General features: G+C 39.0%; 1 protein-coding gene across 3 annotated transcripts in view; it reads left to right on the top strand.

The window, feature by feature from the left end:
• Positions 1–23,846, top strand: part of LOC108290099 (cytosolic beta-glucosidase) — a 127,624-nt gene that overhangs the window by 95,497 nt on the left and 8,281 nt on the right. The window contains exon 5 of one of the 3 annotated variants that reach the window (XR_001819431.2): positions 13,294–13,492. The exons of 1 other annotated variant lie outside the window; for it this stretch is intronic. The gene's annotated coding sequence lies outside the window, so the exon portion shown is untranslated. Of the gene's footprint in view, positions 1–13,293; positions 13,493–22,552; positions 22,665–23,846 lie in introns of all 3 variants that reach the window. One more of the 3 variants, XR_001819430.2, reaches the window with a different exon arrangement.

Below are 23,846 nucleotides of genomic sequence, written 5' to 3'. Positions count from 1 at the left end.
TAGTTTTGCCTAATTTTAAAAATTTGGATGATTAAAAAAACACAAAAATAAAGTAAGCAAATACTCTTATTCACGCTCTCTCTTTCTATATGTGTGTATATAATGAAAACTGTCATAAAAATTCTGTTGAATTATTTTGATTTAATTCTGTCAAAGGAAAACATATGCTATTCCTATTTAATCAGAATTTCTGATAATGTCATTTTTTAAAATAGTTTCAACTTTTATTTTAGATTCAGAGAGTATATGTGCAGATTTGTTATCTGGGTATATTGTGTGACACTAAGGTTTGAATACAAATGATTCTATCACCTAGGTACTGATAGCATATATCTGATAGGTAGTTTTTAAGCCCTTGCCCCTCTCTCCCCTCCCTCTTCTAGTACTCACCAACTTCTGTTATTCTCATCTTTATGTCCATAAGCACTCAGTGTTTAGCTTGCACTTATAAGTCAGAACAGGTGGTATTTGGCTTTCTCTTCCTGTGTTAATTTGCTTAGGATGATGGCCTCCAGCTACATCCAACTTGCAGCAAAGGACATCATTTCATTCTTTTTTATGGCTATGCAGCATTCATGGTGCATATGTACCACGTTTTCTTTATCCAATACACTTTTGATGAGCACCTAGGTTGATTCTATGCCTTTACTATTGTGAGTAGTACTGTGATGAGTGTGAGTGCATTTGTCTTTTTGGTAGAATGGTTTATTTTCCTTAGGGTACATGCTTAGTAACGGGATTGCTGAGTTGAATGGCAGCTCTGTTTTTAGTTCTTTATGAAACCTCCAACCTGCTTTCCACAATTGCTGGATTAATTTACATTCCCACCAACAGTGTATAAGCCTTCCCTTTTCTCCATAGCCTCACCAGCTTCTGTTATTTTATGACTTATTACTAATAGCCATTATGACTGGTGTGAGATGGTATCTCATTGTGGTTTTGATTTGTATTTCTCTGATGATTAGTGACATGGTTTGGTTGTGTTCCCACCCAAATCTCAGCTTGAACTATAGTTCCCATAATTCCCATGTGTTGTGAGTGGGACCTGGTGGGAGGTAATTGAATTATGGTGGCAGCTACTTCCATGCTGTTCTTGTGATAGTGAATGAGTTCTCATGAAATCTGATAATTTTATAAATGTTTTTTTTCCACCACTTCCCTCTGTACTTCTTGCTGCTTTCATGTAGAGAAAGACATGTTCACTTCCCCTTCTGCAATGACTGTAAATTTCCTGAGGCCTCCCTAGCCATGCGGAACTGCGAGTCAGTTAAGTCTCTGTTCTTTATAAATTGCCCAGTCTTGGATTTATCTTTATTAGTAGTGTGAGAAAAGACTAATACAATTAGTGATATTGAGCATTTTTTGTTTGTTTATTGGCCCCTTTTATGTATTCTTTTGTGAAGTGTCTGTTCATGTCCTTTGCCCACTTTTTAATGGAGTTGTTTGTTTTTGCTTGTTTAGTTGTTTAAGTTTCTTATAGATTCTTGATATTAGACCTTTGTCAGGTGCATAGTTTGCTAATATTTCTCTCATTCTGTAAGTTGTCTGCCTACTCTATTGAGTAAGCACAGTTTTGCACATTCCTATACCAAAGTGCTTTAGCTTAATTAGATCCAATTTGTCAATTTTTGTTTTAGTTGCAGTTGCTGTTGAGGAGTTAGTCATAAATTCTTCATCAAATCTGATGTCCAGAATAATGTTTCCCAGAATGATATTTCTTCTAAGATATTTATAATTTGAAGCCTTACATTTAAATCTGTAATTTGTCTTGAGCTAATTTTTGTGTATTTTGAAAGGCAAGGGTTCAGTTTCATTCTTCTGCTTATGGGTAGCCAGTTATTCTGGCACCGTTTACTTAACAGAGTGTTCTTTCCCCTTGCTTATTTTTGTTTATTTTGTCAAAGAGCAGCTTATTGTAGGTGTACCACTTTATTTCTGAGTTCTCTAATCTGTTCCACTGGTCTATGTATCTGTTTTCATACTAGTGCCATGCTGTTTTGATTACTGTGGACTACAGTTTGAAGTTGGATAATGTAATGCCTCTGGCTTTGTTTCTTTTGCTCAGGATTTCTTTGGCTGTTTGGGTTCTTTTTTGGTTCTATGGGAATTTTGTAATAGATTTTCTAATTCTGTGAAAAATGATTTCAGTTTGAGAGGAATAGCATCAAATCTGTAGATTGCTTTGGAAAGTATGATCATTTATATGATATTAATTATCCCAATTCATAAGCCTGGAATGTTTTTCCATTTTTCGATATCATCTCTAACTTCCTTCAGCAGTGTTTTGTAGTTCTCCTTGTTGAGAGATCTTTCCCCTAATTGGTTAGATATATTCCTAGGTATTTTATTCTTTTTGTGGCTATTTTAAATGAGATTATGTCCTTGATTTGGCTCTGAGCTTGAACATTATTGGTGTATGGATATGCTACTGATTTTCTGTATGTTTATTTTTTGCATGATTGATGTTGTATGTTGATTTTTGTATGTTTTTTATCCTGGAACTTCACTGAAGTTGTTATCAGTTTTCGGAGCCTTTTGGCAGTCTTTAGGGTTTTCTAGGTATAGAGTCATGTCAGCAAAGAGAGATAATTTGACTTTTCTCATCCTATTTTGATGCTTTTTATTTCTTCTTCTTGCCTAATTGCTCTGGCTAAGACTTACAGAATGATGTTGCATAGAAGTGGTGAGAATTGGCATCCTTGCCTTGTTCCATTTCTTAAGGGGAACGGTTTCAGCTTATGCCCATTCAGTATGATGTTGGCTGTGGGGTTGTCATAGACAGCTTTTATTATTTTGAAGTCTGTTCCTTCAATGCCTAGTCTGTTGAGGGTTTTTTTTTCAAATCATGAAGGGATGTTGGATTTTATCAAAAGTTTTCTCTTGTCCACTGAGATGATCATACGGCTTTTGTTTTTATTTCTGTTTGTGTGGTGAATCACATTTATTGATTTGCATATGTTGAGCCAACCTTGCATCCCAGAAATAAAGCCAACTTGATCATGGTGAATTAACTTTTTGATGTGCTGATAGATTTGGTTTGCTAGTATTTTATTGAGGAGTTTTGCTTCTATGTTCATGTGGGATATTGGCCTGTAGTTGTCTTTTTCTATTGTGCCTTTGCCAGGTTTTGGTATCAAAGTGATTCTGGCTTCATAGAATGAGTTAGGGAGGACATGAAGAGAACTCCATCCCATTATGGCATTCTTAATGCAGAAAATTTTCACTGGGTTGTTTTGACAGTTTAGTTTGTATGTGTGAACAGCTACTTTTGCAAATTCTTTGATGGCCTATCACTGGAATTACATTATTATTACATAAAAGCCAATAGTTTTAAGGTAAGAGGCTTCTTGCAGGCTTTTACAGAGCCCTGTGATCTGCTTCTCTTCACTGACTGGCTGTCACTCTTCTGTGTGGTAGGTTCCCAATGGGATGCCTCTTGGGCTCTCATAGTACAGCCCTCTTCACACTTGCCCTAAACAGTCTGCTGACCCAGAACCATGGCTTAGTTTTCACCTCTGCCTGACAGCTTCAGCCCACAGCTGGATAAACAACCGCCATATCTCCCCTTGCCACAGGGTCCCCTCATTCATCGAGTGGTCCTTTTGTGAGTGTTTAAATCCATCTGTACACTGACATCTGATCAATATATAGGAAAATCCCCATATGATTGCCATGGTTAATTGTGGAGGTGCCTGCCGTACCTCTGCTGTTCAACTCCAGCATTTTTTTTCCTACATATTTGCAGCATTAAGCACTCTAAGGATCCCATTGCTCAGCCCTTCAGGCAAGAAACGATCACCAGTCCCTGACTTGGTGGAGGTGGGGAGAACATTTGGGTACCCTAAATATTATAGAAGGGAGTGGAGGAGAAGTCCAAGAAGAAAGGATGTCAACTGCTCCAAAAAACGGTTATAAGGTGACTTCTCTACACCTCTTGTTCTAGTCAGAGCTACCAAGTTGGATGGAGTTGGTGGTGATCATGGTGTTGGGTGATAAACAAAGCTCTAGAATGAAGCAAGATCTGTGGGGAAGTAGCTGCCTTTTACCCCTGACAGTTCTTTAAACTTAGGAAGTGGAGGAATCAGTGTCTTTTTGGTTTTAAGTATGATTGCTGCAAAAATGAGATTAAACATTTCACGTAACCTCATCCTACCATACAAATCCTTTGTAGATGAAGTGAGCAGGTCTAAAAATCCTTTAAAGTGATGTCAGCTTTGCCAAATAAACTTTTGTCAAATAAACTTAAAGACTTTACTCTCTGCCTGCCAAGATTTTCCTTCAGAATTGTACACATTTGTCAATATCTCCCCATATGCGGTATTTTAAGTGATGTTTCTCCTTTAGATTTAGTGCAGTAATTATTAATTCATGTCTGTAACCTATGAGCCAAGTGTTGGGCTAGGTTCTAGGTATTCAAATAATATAAAACAACATTAGGGCCCATCTATTGGGCTTTCTTTAAGGCCTTGTACTCATGTTGTATGAATATTGTTGGCAATTCTTAAATCTGAACTGCAAGATGAGTATTTTTAATATTTTAATGATGTGGCAATGGAAGCATAGAGAGGTTTCATGACTTTCTTTATATCCAACGAATTTGGGAGTCAGAGCCTATTTCCTATATATTTATAATAATATTTCTTAAAAAATAGGAATAAAGACATAGCTTTTGCTTTCAAGGGGCTCACCATCTAGGGAATTTATTTGTGAGTACCCAACCAACAGTAACATAAGCCTGATTGTGATACTGTAGTCCTTGAAGTGGTTTACAAAGAAAATTAAAGGCTAAGAGATTCCAACTCAGTTATCAAGGGTAATATCCCAGAAAGGGTCTCAAATAGGAGTGTTTCTTCTATCTTTGGTCTCCTAGATGCTGAATCTGAGCAGAGTTGGTTGAGTGTATGTGATAGTCTGGATGTATAGATGCAAGTGGAAATGGACGGCTGCTTTACTATAGCCCTACTTAGGAGTGGCCCTAGAAGAAGCCATGTGGAGAGTGGAAAATCCACCCAACTGACAGAGCTTTGGGTGGTCTACCTGGCCATCTGCTTGGTGTGGAAAGAGAAGTGGCCTGAAATAATGTGTATGCAGGCTCATGAGCAGTGATAAAGGGCTTGACTGGTTAGTAAGACATCTGGAAGGAGAAGGCTTTGCCTCTGCTGGCAGTTGAGGATCCCCTTTATTCCTGAAATATCTCAGTCTCCTTCACAGAGTTTTGTCTCAAGATGCAGTCTCAGACTCATCTTCTTTTTCCTGTTACTATTTCAAGGGTCATCATGAAACTTTAGTATCTCAGTCTCAGGCTAATCCCACTGGTAGGTCAAGCCAGCCTGGCTTGCTACTTTGTTTCTTCTTCCTGCTGTTCTAATTCTGACTCTTTATTTGTATGGCCTTGCTATTGGCATTTTGGACTAGGTTCTGGGCATTCCAGCCTGTGTCCTGAGAACTCCCACAATGGCCATCACAGTTCCTGCAGCCTCTTCTGTCTGCTCAGTTCTCATTTGTGTATATGACAGAGTGGGGATGTGTTCTTTGGATCTCCTTTGAAGCTAGCATTGCAATGTATGTCCAAGAATTTATTATTTCCAGGTTAATTGTGTACGGGAAGCTTCTTCAAAACACTTAGATATTCATAATTATGCCCGATTCTGTCTGTGAACCCACTCTGTTGGGCCTTTGTACCCACTACTTCAATAAAGCATTTCTTACAAGAAAACTAGTGACCTCTAGTTGCCCAATAAAATGGTGATTCCTGAGTCCCGTCTTACTTTATCTGTAGGCAGCAATTGACATAGTTGTTTCCCTTTTCCTTAATAGACTTTCTTTCTTTGGCTTCCAAGGCACAATTCATTCTCTCTTAGTTCTCCTCCTACTTCACAGGCAGCTCCGTCTCAGCTTCTTCAGTGTATCTTTTTCTTCTTCTTGACCTCTAAACACTGAATTACATCAGGATTCAGTCTCCGGAAATTTTCTTTATCCATGTTCACTCCCAAGAGAATCTCAGCCAGTCTCATGGCTTTAGGTAACTCTATAAGCTGAAGATTCTCATTTCTATAACTCCATCAAAAACTCTTCCTTGAACTCCAGACTTGTACATTCAACTGCTTATCCAACATTTATACTTGGAGTCTTAATAAACATCTCAAATTGTAATGTGTTCTCAAGGAATTTGAAGAATTGTCTTACCATCTTCTCTGTCCAAATAAGTGATACTTCTAGTTGCTCAAGCTAAGAATTGTGGAACTATTACTGACTCTTAACTTTATATCATACTTTACATCCATTTCTCCTAAATCTGTTCAGAATCCTGACTATCTCCATTAGTACTACCCTTTCACTTCACCATCATCTTTTGTTTGGACCACTGAAATAACATCCTAACTAATCTACGTGCTCTATATTTGCTTCCTAGTCCTCCAGTCTTTGCATGGCAGCCAAGTCAGATTATGTTATTTCTCTTCTCACAGCACTCTAATGGCTTTTCATTGCACTCTCAGAATGAGATCCAAATCATTGGTGTAGCCTTCAAGACCGTTAACTGATCTGGTCCTCACTACCCTACCTCTCTCCTACCTGTTTTTTCATTCTTCCTCTGCTCACTTACATGTAACCTGGCATTCTTGTTCTAGTACATGTTGAAAATGCTTCTCACCTAAGGGCCTTTGCATTTTCTGTTCCCTCTGCCTAGAATGCTCTTACCACATATTCTCAGGATTTGTTCCTTTTATTTTTATGTTTTATAAATTTTATCCCAAATGACACTTCATCAGTGAGGTCTTTCTTGAACATTTCATATAAAGTAGCCTCTTCTGACAGTCTCAGTTCTTTTTCTTTATATCATCTATCACCACCAGATACATATATATCTGTGTCTGTTTATTGACAGTTTTCTCCCAGGCACTTTTCCTGTTTGGTTAATTGCTATACTCTTGCAGTCAGGGTGGCACCTGACAATTGGTAGCTCTTAGTTAGTAAATACTTGTGGACTTAATAAATGAATGACAAATGAATAAATTAAGAATGGGTATAGTAAAATTGAGGCAAAACAAAGAAACTTATTTCAAAGTTCAAGTTGACTGGTTTTAACCAAATGCAAATTTCAAATCCCCAACAGAAAAGCCAGCTCCTCTCTTAATTTTGACACAATAGTTTTGACTGTTTCCATTTTTCTAAGGAATAACTAGGGAGCTGCACAAATGGTGAGAAGCCCTGTGGGCATTTGGCACCATACATTCATTTCTTCTTTACCGATGGGGCTGTTACTGCATTCCACATTTTACTCCCACACGCTCGTGTGATGGAAGCTACAAGACCAGACAATAACTGGTAAGATATCTTTTTGGTCTAAAATGTCTACCCTGTGCATTTCTTTTCCTTCCATTCCACTCTGTGTGTATTTAATGCAGACATTGTTCCTTTTCGTCTCATCTATATTGTTCGCCTGCTCATAACTTGCAGATGAAGCTATTGTGGGACATGATATGGAAGACTGATCTTGACTATGTCTTTCAAGTCTGAGTTAATGGTGGCTGGAGAAGCCACTAATTTAAGAATATCATTCAGGTAGTGTGGATATGCACTTATTGTTCAGACTAAAGTGCTACTTGAGGCAATCAGTTTTCATCTGTAGAGCTGTGTGGAGTTTAAAGTTCTGAAGGCCATTAAAAGTGGCTTCTTTCCCTTTAGTCAAGGAGATTTGCAGAGGTGATTTTTCAGTTAGTCTCTGAGGTTGTTGACAGGAAACAGGGGAAAGGGATTTTTCTGTAAACACTTTTCACCAGAATTTTTAGCCTTTCATTCATGGCATAAGATTTTTGTTACACTTTTGCCTAAAATCAATACACTTATATTTTTCTGGGTCTAATAGAATTATTTGTGTGTGGGTGTATGTTGTCTTTTCCCTTTTAATTTATGTAGCATGGGAGAAAAAAAGATTTTATGGCTGGAATAACAGAATGTTTGGATTGANAAAAAAAAAAAAAAAAAAAAAAAAAAAAAGGAAAGAAAGCAAAATAAAAGCCCTAACTTGGAAGGAGAAAGCTTATTTAGAGCTAGAATTAACCTGTCTTGAACATGATAAATGCCATACTTTTCAAAGGTTTGTTATATAATTGATTTCTTTCCATACGTTTCTAGTGGTTTAATTTGATTGGCAGAAGAAAATGTTGCCATTTGATGTGGGAGAAGTTATTTTTAATGCACAGAACTGTAGGTGTAAATTTTATTTGTGTTAATAATATTGAATAAACAGCATTTAAACAGTAGCCAGAAATAAACCCGATGTATTGGGTTTATTTCTGGCTACTGTGTTACTACATAATTTGATTGTTCAGTTTTCAGACGTGGATTTAAATTTTTACGCAGCTGGGAATTAGCTAGTCATATTGTATTTGCTTCTGCTTGTGGAATCAGGAAAATGACCAAACTAAAGAAGAGAAGCTATTTCAAGGTGTGTGTGGTTTTTTAAAATCTTTTTTTAAGGTACAAAAATATTTCTTTAAGGAACTTCTTAATGAGAAGCAACTGAACTCTTTCCAGAAGTGTGTTTGAATAACAAGTCGAAGATATCCACTTCTGACTTTTCTGTTTAATTGCTACATATTGCTAAACAGAAGACGTAATATGTTTTCTATTTTTTCTTTAAACAAACCTATTTTTATTCTGTTAAAAGAGATTAAATATAAATTAAAAATTGGCTTGTATTACATTATAAAACTATTATCTTCAATATTTGCCTTGAGAATTATAATTTTCAATCAATGATCATCAAGTACTCAAACTTGTAAAATGGTTACAGGGGTAATGCTTTTTCAATAATACTAAATGTGTAGTATTCTTATATACTAAAAGAGACTTAAATTTTTGTAGACCACAAAATTATTTGATCAAGCTTGGACAGCTTCAGTGATAATTGCAGTTAATTCAGGCAGGATTTTAACTTACTTTTCAGTGTCTATTCTACTTCTTAGGCTAACTGTTGCCCAACTCTAGTGGAGTTAAGATCATGAAGGCTTTAGTATTCATACCTTTGATTTTATTTTGAAGTCCTCATAAAATAAACCACCTTGGCTCAGGAGTAAGGTAGGCTTTTTTTTTTTTTTTTAATTACTAATTTGTTCTAAGGATCTGTTAGGGTTTAAATGTATGTGTCCCCCCTACATTAATACACTGGAACCTAAGACCCAATGTGATGGTATTAACAAGTGGGCCTTTAGGAAGTGATTAAGGTAGGAGGGCTCCACCCTCATGAATGGGGTTAACAACCTTTCAAAAGGGCTGGAGGGAACTACCTAGGTCTTTTTTTGCTGGTTCTTTCTTCTGCCATGTGAAGACATGGCAAGAAAGCCTTCACTGGACAACAACTCCTGGCACCTAGATCTTAGACTTCCCAGATCCAGAGCCATAGGGAATAAAGTTCTGTGTTTTATAACTTACCTAGTCTTGGGTATTTTGCTATAGCTGCATGAATGGACTAAGGTAGGATATGACTACATGTTTGTCTAATTGAATACCAAAACATGACTAGATCTTAAATGGTTGGAATTATTCAGTCTTGAAGCGTTAGTACTCATGGGTAGTAGAGTTAACTCACCAATATTCAGTCTAGCTGATTCTTATCAGGAATGACAGAAATCAAGAATGTCAATCAACAAACAAGTATCTGTTAAATGAATGTTCCTGATGGCTATGAAAGTATACATGGAACCTCTCTTCAAGGAGCATAAAATTAAATTGATGAGAAAATTATATCTAAGACTTACCTAATGCTCAAGCATATGATAATTTGCTTAGCTACACAGTAATATAAACTAATAATAAAATATAACTGAATTGCTGATTGAGGGAGTAGGGGATACAACAAATGCCCTGAGTAAATTTGTTTATTCAACACCTGAGTACATTTATTTTGTCTCCTGACATTTTTTTTTAAATCCCATTTCTTGGGTTAAGGTGGGTTGTTGCATATAAATAAGCAAGAACAGTAAATAATATTGGTTCACATTTATTGAATTGTTCCTATATGTGGTGCACAGGTTTATCACTTCTTTTGAGACCCCTAAATCTCCTGAAATTATCCCTATTTCACAGATGAGGAAACTGAGAACAGAATATCTTGTTGAAGGCTGCACATCTGGCAAGCATCAGAGCTGAGATTTGAGCCTAGGTGGTCCAGGCTTAGCGCCAGTGGTCTGTGCCACCGCCCTGTTCTGCCCGTCCAGCCCGCCGGATCCTGTGGTGTACCAGAGAGGGAAGCTGACCACAGAAAGCCAGCTTCTTTCTTGCTGCAAGTTTACTATCACAGGGCTCCAATTAGTAGACTGAAAGAGCTCATTTACTAAAAGAGCTCTGAGTAATTGGCTAATGGGCTTGGGGTGAGTGTTGTCCTCCAGGGGGCTATTTCCCAGGCCTGACATATCGGGCAGTCAAGCCTGCAGTTGTTTATCCCACTCCAGGATCAGGCAGCCCAGCACATTAATGCTGCTGGAAAATGATTCTCTATTTAAAACTCAAACTGGATGAACAGAGCCTGGCTCTAGCTTTCTTTCTTTTTTTTTTTCCCAACTTTTATTTTAGGTTCAAGGGGTACATGTGCAGGTTTGTCACATAGGTAGATTGTGTGTCATGAGGTTTGGGGTATGAATGATCCTGTCATCCAGGTAGTGAGCATAATGGCCAATATGTAGTTTTTCAACTCAGCACTAGGAGGCCAGCAAGGTGGTCCTGGGTGTACTGGGGTGTAAGCTTTTAAGCTGGAGGTGGGGTGGGGGAAATTGTTCTCACCTTTCACTTATGAGTGAAAACAATGGGGGCTTGTTTCTGGGTTTTTCCTCAGCTCACATGCTCTGAAGGAAGCATGGCCTCCTGTGAAAGGGGTCAAGTCACTGAGCTTTACCACTCTGTTGTTCTACTCACCGTTATCCTAGATCCTGTCCAAAGGGGAAACTGTAACATGTAGATTATTTGTCCCAAGAGACACCATTTATTGCTGTCACCTCTTTGTTCCCCATTTGTTTCATCTATAAAATAGGGCTAACAATAATACCCAATAATACCTATCCTATGGGGTTGTTGTGAGTGTTAAGAATTGACAAAAATATGATACTTAGAAGAATGGCCAGGCCACAGTAGGCATTCAACACATATTAGCATCTCATGACTATTTTGCTACTATTATTATTTGTGTCAGATTGTGCAGTGGAAAAAATGGGCTTTGGAAAAAGTTCAGGTTCTGATTATTCCATTTACTGTGATTAGGAGCTTGGGCAAGTCACTTACTCCTTCAGCTTAGTGTTCTCATCCCAAGAAAGAAAAACACCACATTCATAGGGCTGTTTAAAGGAATAGTCACAAAATAATTAACATCTATCAATTTCATTTGCAAACTGTAAAGCTTCTTGTTCATTATCATCAATTCCCCAAACCTGATTCTTCTGTTGAATTCTCTTTTGTATTAGTCTAATGACACAGCTAGTGAACTAGGAGTCATCTTGAGCTCTTTTTTTCCAATTAGTTGGCCCTTAAGATTTGTTGATATCTCTAGCATCTGGCCACTTCTTCCTATTTCATTGCAACTTCCTTAAGATAAGCGTTTAGCAGTCTCCTAATTGGCCTCCTGCCTCCTGTCTCTAGTCTGCTATCAGGATGATTGTTCAAAAGTACAAATTCCGTCTTGTCATTCCCTTACTTAAAACTCCCTAGTGGTCCCTCATTGCCTCAGTATAAAATTCTGATTTCTTAGCATGGCAAGCAAGGCCTTCCCTGTCATGGCTTCCATTAACTTCCTTAGTGTCACTGTTACCTTTTGGTCTTTGTCACACCAAATTAAACGTAGTTCCCAGAATGTATCTTTGATGGTTCACGTCATGTGTCCACTTGATGGGGCCATGAGATGCCCAGGTATTTTGCTAAACGTTATTCTGGGTGTGTCTGTGAGTGTGTTTCTGGGCAAGATAAACATTTGAGTTGTGGACTGAGTCTAGCAGACTGCCTCCCTAGTGTGGGTGGACCTCATCTAATTTGTCCAAGGCACCAGTGGAATAAAAAGCCTGGGTAGAGAAGAAATTGCTCTTCCCGTCTTACTGTCTCTTAGTTGGTGACATCCATCTTCTCCTGCCTTTGCCTTCAGGCTAGACCTTTCCCATCGGCTCCCTTGGGTCTGCAGCTTGTTGACTGCAGATCTTGTGATTTCTCAGCTTCTATAATCACAGGAGCGAATTTCTTATTAAAAATCTCTCTCTCCTTCATGTACATTTCCTGTTGGTTTCATTTTTCTGGGGAACCCTGGCTAACACAATGTCCTTGTCTCTTTGTTGTGCTTTCTAGTCTTTTCCTTCCCATCCTCTCCTACTTACCCTTCAAGATTACTCTAGCATCTTGCATCTAACATGTACTCTAAAGAAACCTTCTCTGACAGTCCCTTTCGGCACCCTTGCTGGGTTCAATGTCCCTCCTCTTTGTTCCCATTGCAGCCCATATTTGCTTTGATCTGATCACGTGGTACTATAGCTGCTCCTTTATGCTTCTGTCCTTTATGGAGGAAACCTTCAGGATTTTCAACCTACTTATTTCTGGATTCCTAGTGGGTTGCGCAAAAAACAGTCAACATTGATTGAATGAAAGGATAAACGTTAAAATTAATAAAAAAAATAGGATGAAGTCGTTGCCTTTCAAGAACTATGTCCAAATTGCTAATTCATTCTACTCAACAAAAAGAGACCGTACTTGAGATTTATTACTAAATGAATGACTTTGAGCAAATGACACAGACTCTCTCTGCATAGGTTTTCTCAACTTGTAAAACAGGAATAAAAATAGTATCTACCTTATAGGATAGTACCTGCCTTCCTTATTATTGGAAAGACTAAATGAAATCTGCATATTAAACTTTTAAAGCAGTTATTGGTGTCCTGTAAACACCCAGTGAATGTGAATTTCTACTGTCTTATTGGCTCCAAAATGGGAGTAAACTTACTCCATCCTTCACTCAAGATAGTTGCTATTAGAGGTGGTCAATGAAGTTGATGGGAGAGCTGGTCTATGGATTCCCTTGACCCCACGGAAGTAGCTCATAATAGAATGCATTTACTAAAATACAGCAAAGTAAATATAAGGTAAAATGATGGAACTCGCCAGACTTAAAGGATCCTGGCATGACCCAGAAAAAAGAAATTGTTTATTTCCTCTCCCTTTGTCTGATGGTTTCCTCTGCCCTGCAGTTCACAGTGAAATACAAGATCTTTAATTCCCATGCACATTCTCTAATCTTCTTCCCTTTCTGCTGATTCCTTTTAGGAATATTTTTGTCTTCTTAATATTCAAACCGAGAAAAGAATAACTGAAATATAAAAGACAGGGAGGTCAAATAAGGAGAGATGCTAGTTGGCATATCACTGTCAGTCCCATGCTTAGTGCAAGGCACCTGTCTAGAGTTCCTGTGTCACCTCATTTACCATGGCCACCTGCAGTGCTGTGATCAACAGTCTTTCAAAGAGTAAGTACAATAAATAAAATACCGGCGAATCTTTACATCTTAAACTGGGGCATGAACTCTGATGAAGATTAATCAGCAAAAGGGCAAGATAGGGTCTTGGAAAGAGCATGGATTTTGGAGGCAGACATCTGAATTTCAATCCTTTCTCTATCATTTTTCTTAATCACTTTGAACACGCTTACTTTCTTTGAACTTCATTTTCTGTATCCAAATAATGGACTTAACAGCATCACTCTTTAAGGATTGTTGTAAATAGCATAGTTTTGCAATACATAAAGCTGTTCTTTCTCTTATGTACAAGAGAAGTATCAGGTACCATCTTTGGCAGTCTTCTGATGTTCTCCTTGAATCTGAAAAGCATTGAAAGATAATATCATCACTACATATTTGTTGAGAGCTTAGAGATAAAAAGAATTTAGAAATATTGTTGATTGTGTAAGTAAATGTTTTTCCTTGCCTCCAAGCTTTCCCTCCCTGCCCCCTTCTAATCCTCCTCCCTCTGTCCCTTCCTCCATCCCTCCCTCTGTCCCTTCCTCCATCCCTTCCTTCCTTCCTTCCTTCCTTCCTTCCTTCCTTCCTTCCTCCCTCCCTTCCTTCCTTCTCCTCAATATATTTCCCAATTAATAACCCTTGGTCAAAGAGGCTCATCTCTTTGCATGTTATTGATGCCATCATTAGTACCTCTAGGAAGTAACAGTTACTTATTTTATGTGTCTCCATGTCTACCACGTAATTTTGTAGTTGAAATCTTCATTTCACCTCTTGCTATTGGTTCTACATTCTTCATTTTATAGTACAAGTATGATATAATCCTTCTATGACACAAGTCAAAGGCTCTTTTGATGTTGAACAAGGGCTTTAGGGAAGAAAGAATCTCAGCAGGCAAGCCTCAGCCACTCTATCATTGTGCTCTATAATGGTTAGGCTAAGCCATGTTATATAAAATCCATTCTTAAAACCCTAACAGGTAACACTGTACGCTGTTTTGGGGTAGATAAATAAAAGAGTTTCAAATTTTATGTAGACTCTTCATTTGGGAAGAGACTGGAGTGCAGCAGGTCTATAATAATCATCCATTCCAAAATAGTCATTTAATCACATGAGCACTCACAGACACACACGTCTTGTTCATGAGTAAGCTCATTAAACACAGAGATGGAAACACCACTTGGGGCATCAAAGTGTATCACACTACTCAGGGCCTTGGGAGAGGTTAGTGAAAATGACACATAAACATAGTTTCAACCCGATGTGGCTCATACCTTCTCTTTCATGACTAGCTGACAGGTCCTAATTTACTTTTCAAGTTTCTATTCAAATCACTTTTCTGTTGGAAAGTTGTCCATGAACTTCCCAGAAGGGTTAAGGGATCCCCTCCTTTGTACCTCGAGTTTGTTTATAGCTCACATTTCTCTGTGTTTCCAGACCAGTTCTTTTGGATCTGCTTTTCCTATGAGAGCATTTATACCTGAGGGCAGAAATTATGTGCTATTTATCTCTAAATCATCACCCTTAGCCTGGAGTCTGGCACATAATAACTGTTCAATGGATATTTGTGCAGTGATAATGAACAAACTGTGCTTCTCACATATTTGGACCAGTTGTGAAGTCACAGGGCTCACTTGTGAAGGAAAGCTGTTCCTATCCCCTCTGCCCCTGACATTCCTGATGAATGATGTCCAGCCTAAATTTATGTCAAATGCTCTCCTGTCTTTGCAGGGATGCACAGTTGCATTGCTTCTTTTTCTTTTCAGGAAGACCAGACGGTTTTGCATACAAAGATGGAGTCTCCAAAGTTTAGGAGGAGAGATATATCGTGGCTCTCATTCTGAGGTCTATAAGGAGTTTTATTTTCTGAATAAGTATTGATCGCAGCTTACAAAATACTGCAAACCCATATAATTAAAAATAATGAGACCAGTCATTGGTGGGCAGTGCATGGCTAAGTCTAAGAGAAGACAAATTCTTCAGGTGCCTGCGATTTTATAATTGTACTTGGTTGGTAAGCTTATTAAAGCCTTGCAGGTGCAATGTTTCATCACAGAGTAGTGAACCTTTGAAAGATATGCATAATAAACAGAGTTTGAAATATGTTTTTATTCCAGGCCATATGGTCCTGTCTGGAGCTTTCCTGGATCTTTGGGTCAGTTCATTGTTGAAAGATGGGCTTGCAAGGACCCACCTCTTGGAGCAGCTGTCAGAGCCCTATCAGAACGAATCTGCTTTTGCATGATTATTTATTTTATGTGGCTCTCTGAAATGAGCCCAGCCCTGCTCAGTGGCTGAAATGTGCTGAGCAAAGTCTCTTCCCTGAACAGCTTGTGGCCAGATCACCAAGCAGTGTCCTTCCTTGTCCTTAAAAAGCAGACTAGCGAGACTTGTACATTAGGTCAGGATGGACAGTCTGGGTGAGGTGTGCCCACCTGGGCTTGAACCTGGTGCCAGCAATATGAAAACTTACACGGTAGCATTTTAAAGAGGTGTCACTGTTCTTTCTTCTCAACTGCATTCATTTTCCTATCTCTCTCAACACCAGTTAATTGCCGTGACTGCTGTCCATAAGCACTTGAGGTGTTTCTGTGGTGTAGCGGTGAGAACGATGCTAACACAGGAACTCCTTTTGTATCACAAAGTGGCATTGACTCCTCTGAGAATGTATTTTTAAGGTGAATTTAGTATAATTTATTCGGCATTTATTGCATATATATATTGGTTTTGAAGAGATTGGTTTTGAAGTCCAGTGATCACAGTAAGATGTTCTGGTTCCTAATATATAAAATGGGCAGTGAGTTGATCGCAATGGAAGAAGATTAAATCTCATATCTCTTTATGGTTATTTGGAAAAGTTGAACTTGAAGTTGAATTTTGTCATCTTGGCCAAGGAAAATATCTTGCCGATTTCGGCACTGTCTTTTCTCCACTCTTATATTGCTGACATTCTATTCAATATTATATATACTTGTAGCCATTTGTTCATTTGAACAATATTCATTAAGCACCTGTCCTTTACTAGCCACTGTGCTAAGACTTGAGAATGCAAGATCCCCAGAATTCTTGCCCTCCTGGAACTTAGAATCTAAAGTAGAAGACAGACATTGAACATATAGTTAATTTTGTTATGTAAGTCTTACGTATAATGTAAGTCTTACGTATGTTACGAAAAGAAAGTGAAAGATATTGAATGAATGTATGTAGCAAGAAAACCTATGTGTGGTCTTTGGATTCTACTTGCCTTAAAGGAAAAATCTACATCAGATTTCTTTCCTCCTATATAAGGACTCACTCTGCCTGAAACAATAACTTGTATATAGTACTGGGTGCATATTTTAGTTCATTTTCTGCTGTTATAACAGAATGCATCAGACTGCTTAATGTATAAAGAGTAGAGATTTATTTCTTACAGTTCTGGTAGATGGGAAGTCCAAGACTGAGGACCTTCTTGCTATTTCGTAACATGACAGAGGCCATCATGTAGTGAGAGAGAGAGAAAAGGGGGGAGGGGGGAGAGAGAGAGAGAGAGAGAGAGAGAGAGAGAGAGAGAGAGAGAGAGAGAATGATATAAATACTTCCCATTAGGCCCGTCTCCCAATACTGAGACATTGGGTATCAAGTTTCCAACAAATGCTTTTTGGGGAACACATTAAAACCATAGCATTACTTAATAAAAATTTGTGGATGTAATGGAGGAATGCAAGTAAGAAGAAGAAAGTGTTAAGATTATTCCATTCATTCAGGATACAGTTTAATGAATTATAATTTGAAAGCCCTAAATTAGTTTTACAGTAAAGCTACATATTTTTCTTTTGCTCCCACATTCAGTGTTGTCATTTTAAAATTTACCCATGATAACTACTTTTCCATTTCTAGAGTCATAGAACCTAGAACTTAACCTTTTACTTCAGTACAGAAATGTAAGACTCTGATCTTTCTCTTCAGGGTATCTGCTACTTTCTTTGGGGGATATTCCTAGGTGTCTTTGGTTGGAAGAAATGAGCTACTTCTATATACAAGTAGATCAATATTCTTATGGACAAAAATGATAGCATTTCAAAGTGTGTATCTTAGGCCTGGGGATAAAATCACATGATGGAAAATGTTTTCTTACATCTGTGCTGTGGTAACCTAAGGTCATTCCCAGGACCAGAGAGACACCATTCAAGTTTCATGCTGTGCCCCAGAAGAGTGTGGTGCTATTACCCTATAATATCTGAAGCTTTCAAAGTTAGCAGATCAAGGGGAAGCACTCAAGAAGGCTGCCCAGAAGTGCAGCCAGGGGCTGAGTAGGGAGTCCTTGAGAAACACTGGGAATCAGAGTTGGAAATGTGGTAGCAGCCAGAGAGACAGTGGAGGAGATTTTAGACAGTGTCACAGAGGAGAAGCACAGTGGGAAGTGATGGGGAATATTTGGCCTGAATGGTTGGAGAGTTGAAGTCGTCCGGTTGGGACTGGAAGCAGAGGCTGGATGTATGGGAGAAAGAGACTATCAGCAGTTCTGCAACAGATATTAAGATGCTGGATGAAGACTTGAAATAAATGGCCATTGAAATCTTTGTTGTTAAGCCTGGAGATGCAGCAATTCCACCACCCAGATGGGAATAGTGAGACCAGAGTCCTATTAAAGTCATGTTAAGATGATCCCTCTTTACTCCTTCTCCTTCTTCCTCCCTATTTATTTCCCTCCCTTCTTTAATTCCTTCTCCTCTCATATCTCTTTCCCTCCCTCTTCCACTTGTTCCTTCAGCAAGTGTTTACTTAGCATCAACTATGTGCTACTTATTGTTCTCAGGGTGGGGCATATTAAAAAGAATAGATGGGCTGGGCGCAGTGGCTCACGCCTGTAATCCCAGCACTTTGGGAGGCCGAGGCGGGTGGATCACGAGATCAAGAGATCGAGCCCATCCTGGCCAACATAGTGAATCCCGTCTCTACTAAAAATACAAAAAATAGCTAGGTGTGGTGGCATGCGCCTGTAGTCCCAGCTACTCGGGAGGCTGAGGCAGGAGAATTGCTTGAACCCAGGAGGCGGAGGTTGCAGTGAGCTGAGATTGTGCCACTGCACTCCAGCCTGGCGACAGAGCAAGACTCCCTCTGAAAAAAAAAAAAAAGAATAGATGAAGATGGTCTTTTTTTCTCATGACCCTTTTGATCTTCTGAGGGTAAATAAACAATACAAAATAAGTAAATACGTGAAGAAAACATTTTATTTTAATCATAAGGGCCACAAAGAAAATCATACATGATGATATGGGAGAGAATGGTTGGTTGGGAATAAAATTTTAAATTGGAGAGTTAGGAAAGACTTCTTATGGGGTTGAATTGAAACTAAGACCTTCATGGCAATGAAGACTCATAAAGTGAAGACTTAGGAGAATGATTTAGGCAGATGGAAAAGCTAGTGTAAAGGCTATGAGATGGTCAGGAGCTAGCACCTTCTGAGAAGAAAAAGAATCTCAGTGTGCTTGGCAAATGGAAAGTAGAGGGCAGGGCCTCATCATCTAGGACCCTGAGGGTCATAGAAGGATTTTGGTTATTAGGGGTCTTGTGTTCCAGGTGTTTCTTTCACTTCCACCCACTTCACGCTGTCTGCATGGTCTAGCATTGTTCTTTTCATAGTGGTTTTGACTTTTGCTTGTCACTTCCAGTCCTCGTGTTCTAAATTTGCAAAATGTTATCCATATGGAAAGATCATGGGCTTTGGAATCAGACAGTCTTTGGTTCTATCCTCAAGTTCTCCTTGTATTGGCTGTGTGACTTCTGTAAAACCACATCCCCAGAAAGCATCTCCTGTGATTTTATCAGTTTAAAGGTCTGGTTCTATTTCTGGCCCTCTTTCTTTGTCTCCCTTTTCCAGGCTGTCTTTAAATGCTGGAATGCTGTAAGGTTTGTACCAAAGTCTTGTTTTTTTATTCTCTAAGTTCTGTTCACCAACCATGATTTCAATTGGCATCTCCACATCATGGTCCAAAACTTCCATTGCCATCTCAGACTCCACTTCGAGCTCTTTATCTATCTATCCAATTACTTTTTCAACTCTTTCTTTGGAGGTCAAAATAAGGCAATGTAAAGTCATCATAACCAAAGTTTGATTCATTATCTTCCCTGCCACTCCCCTAAATCTTATCCATGTTCAATATTTTCTAACTCAGACATTGCCAACATTCATTAAGTTGTGCTAACTTTGCTTTCTTATCTCCTTCTGCACTGATAGCCAGTGAATTGCTAAATCATGTTGATTTTTATCTGAAGATCTCCTCTGTTGAATCCATCTTGTTTTCTCCATCTTCACTTAGGCCATCCAAGACCAAGCTCTCGTCATCTCCCTTGTGACATACTGCAATCACTCCTAAATGCTCTCTTTGATTCCGTTCTTGCTGCATTCAAATCTATTTTCCACAGAGGTCACAGTAATCTTTTAAAAATACAAATTAGCACAGGGGATGGGGAGGGTGGGGAGGCATAACATGGGGAGAAATGCTGGATATAGACGAAGGAGGAATAGAGGCAGCAAACCACCTGGTTATGTATGCACTTATGCAACAATGCTGCATGACTGCACATGTACCCCAGAACCTAAAGTAAAATAAAATAAAAGAAAAAGCCTGAAAAAAAAAATACAAATTAGCTAAAGCAACTTCCCTGCTTGAAATCCTTCGATTTGTTGTTGTTGGAAAAAAGATCAAAATTTTAAAAACCTTTATAGGGACCTGCATGTCTTAGGCACTACCTTGTGACTTTCTCCCCATGATTTTTTATAACTCATCCTGCTGAACTGTCTTAAGTTCCTTACATGTGCTGGGAGCCCTTCCCGTATCTGAGCTTTCAAATGCGCTGTTCTTTTTTCTTGGATTGCTCTTGTCGTTCTTTGCCTAGTGCAGTAGACATCTGTCATGTTTTCTGCTGTCTAGAGTTTGTTGAACACATTGGTTACATTTGAAACATATCCAGCGTTATGAGTTTTGTCTAGCCAAGGTAAAGAATGAGATTCCCCAGGTTTCTCTGAAGCAAGGGCACAGACATGTGTCCCACCAATCAGACTCATCCATGTGTAAATTTAATTCAAAAGTGAACAGCTTGACAAAGGCAGAATCTATTGTGCTGGTAAGCATGACAGAAGAGACATCCAGCTTTTGAGAATGACAGTCCTTGTAAGGTCTAGTTTCTGGTACAGAAGTTGCCAAGATGTTGGCGGCTGCTAGGATTGCAAGAAAGTTGAATTTGGGCAGCCACATGAACTACAGAAGCTCATGCTTACTGGGTCATTAGCAGTTGAGGCAGTTTTTTTAACCAGCTAGTTCTGTGGTGTGCTTCTGAGCACTGTTCCTGAGAGCTTCATTTGAGCCTATTTCATCAGCCCAACCCCTCCTATGCTTCTTTCAATAGCCAACTTCATCTTCTGTTGCTTACGACTGAGAAAGAGCCCTGGTGGTTAGTGCTGGTAACTTCAACTCATTCGTGGGCATTCAGTTCTTGTTTACCCCAGGAAACTGCTCCACTAGCCTCATTCTCCCACTTTTGCTGATTAGGGCAGATCTTCCACGCTGATGTGCTGTCAAGACCCAGTATGGCATAGTGGCTCGTCCTGCAGCTGCTATTGTTTCCCTGCCTGAGTTTCCATCTCACCTCTCCTACTTATTTGATGTATGAATTTTGCAAAAGTTACCTAACTGCTCTGTGTATCAATTTCCTTACCTGCAAAATAGGGACACTGATAACAACTATCTAACTCATAGGTTGGTTGTAAAGACCAAATGGATGAAACCATACATGAAATCCTTAAAGTGGTAACCAAATGTTCCGTCAATGTTAACTAATATGTTATCTTTCTCATGTTACCCACTTCTTTCTTTTCACACTACTTTCACAGACTATAATTCAGTACTCACAGAGTGATCATTTGATTTAAATATGCCTTCCACCTAAGCTGTAAATGAAGGGCCACTTCTTTTGTTCATTATTGTACTCCCAGTTCCTAGCACAACATATATTTACTTAATGGATGTAGGGTAGATGTTGCAGGATCCCCCAAACCTTGAGTGATGCCCTCCCCATCTCCCAGCACTCTAAAGCAGGGGAGCTTCAGCAGTATCCAGTGTTCCTGGCAGAATCACCCCAACCTGCTTGTTTTTGCTGATGATTTTTCATGACCCACACATGACCCATTCTCACAGTGCACAAACCTTGTCCCAGATGCTGAACTTTCCCTCTATGGCCTGATTTCTCTGCTTCTCCGCACCAATCATTTTGTGCTGACTCTATACCCTTTGAAAGCTGTTTGAAGCCAGATGGGAGAAAGAGATAAAACAGATTTCATTCATTGCCCTCCCAGACTCTGAGAGAATTAAAAACAACAGCAACAACAAAGTAGTTTATATTGGGTGTTTACTAGGCATTATTCATTATTTAATATCACATGCCTATGAAAAATGTACTATAACCCCATTTTGCAGAAGAGGAAAGTAAGCCCCAGAGGGGAAAAACAAAAGAAAGGAAGGAAAGTAGAAGAAAGGGAGGGAACTCGGTAAGGAAGGCAGCTTCCACAATAGAAGAGAACTTCCCTTACTGAGAAGAAATTTGGTTCCCATAAGAGAAACTTCTCTACTGGAGCATAAGATACTATAAAAATAATATTGATAGAGAAGTTATAGACAATGACCCAGAACATGTACCTAGACTCAGAGCAGTTTTAATATTTAGATTTTTAAAATATAATTCCTTTCAACGACTTGCTATTTGCAGGCTTTTCCCTCCAAAGTCTAATGTAAGTAGTAGAAATAATACTGATAATTAAGAAATCTGTGCAGTTTTTTTTTCAGTTAAATGACATTTTCCTATAAAATATTTAAAAATTAGCTTTTGGTTTTCAAAGACTCTTTTCAGAAAGTCACAGTTTTTGCTATTAAGAGTTCCCATCTGCAGGTGGGGCTTCCTGCACTGGGATTATTTGGGCATTTTCACAGATGTTGTCCAGCCTCTGATATTCAGCTGGAGTTGGAGCAGGGGGCTTATGATGCATTTTCTATGTTTAGATCTTCCTGATGTTGTTTTATTTTTTTTTTCCAGTGAAAAGGGAAAACAACCAGCATACCAGTTTTCTTGCAAATCTGTTATCCAGCTAGAGATGCCCTCCAATTGTAATGCTCTTGTGCATTTCAACCAAAGAAACATTTTCAAAGTGAGTGTGGGTGCAATTGCCAGAAAATTGGCTTCAAGCTGAGTCCCCGGAAGGCTTTCTTTCTCCAGCTTTGACAGGCCTTGAGAGAGGTTCTCATAAGCCCCCAGCAAGATCAGGTGGGTGGCTTGGGACTCAGAGCCCAGTTGGCAACCACTCTAAAAGAGCATGGTGCATTAGTTTCCCGTAGCTGCCATAAGAAATTACCACAAACCTGGTGGCTTGAAACAGCAGAAATTTATTCTCTCACAGTTGTGGAGGCCAGAAGTCTAAAATTAAGGTGTCAGCAGGACTGGTTCCTTCTGGGGGGTCTAAGGGTGAATTTATTCCCTGCTTCTATACTGGCTTCTGGTGGCTGCTGGCAACCCTTTGTGCTCTTGGCTTGCAGATGTATCACTCCAATCTCTGCCTCTGTCTTCACATTGTCTTCTTTCCTGCGTGTCTTTGCCCTTTCTCTTATCTTCTAAGGACACTTGCCATTGGATTTAGGGCACACTATCTTCCAGGGTGATCTCGCTTTGAGATCCTTAATTGAATTACATTCTCAAAGACACTTTTTCCAAATAAGGTCACGTTCACAAGTTTTGGGTAGACAGACATATCCTTTGTAGGGGCACCATTAACCCACACACATTGTCAATTGAGAGAACCTTTCCTGATCCACTGGGGATGAAGATGGATTTCAACTACACAGTGGGCTAAAAAGGCATTTGGCCCTGCTGAGTCTACAGCGTCTCTTAATTTCTGAGTGGTCTCTATACATTTCTGGAAAGAGATATGGCATTTGTCAGCAGAGGCTATCTTCTCGCTGTGTCTTCACCTGGTGTTTCCCTGTCCATGTGCCTTCCTGGTTTTTATTTTACCTTGGGTTCTGCATTCCTTATTATTTTGTTTAATCTTTTTTAACAGCACTAGGAGTAGATAATGGTGTTTCCATTGTATTTATGAGGAATGAGGGGCTCCTTCTAGCTAGCAACTGGTACACCTGGGATTAAAATTTAAGCCTATAGAGGTTCGCTTTCCAAAGATACTCAGCTTTTCTGGGTTCCTAAACCTTGAAGACACTTCAAGTTTGTCTCTTTTCTGTAAGCACAGTGAATGTGGTTATTGTACAGCCTGTATGATAAGTCTAATAACTAATTGCTTTGTGGGTTTGTTTCTGTTGTCTGTTGATTCTGATTATTT

Source organism: Cebus imitator, unplaced genomic scaffold (genome assembly GCF_001604975.1).
Source record: "Cebus imitator isolate Cc_AM_T3 unplaced genomic scaffold, Cebus_imitator-1.0 Scaffold422, whole genome shotgun sequence".
In the NCBI taxonomy this organism is placed as follows: domain Eukaryota; kingdom Metazoa; phylum Chordata; class Mammalia; order Primates; family Cebidae; genus Cebus; species Cebus imitator.
The sequence above is the reverse complement of the archived record's forward strand: the minus strand, read 5'-3'. Positions and strand labels throughout refer to the sequence as shown.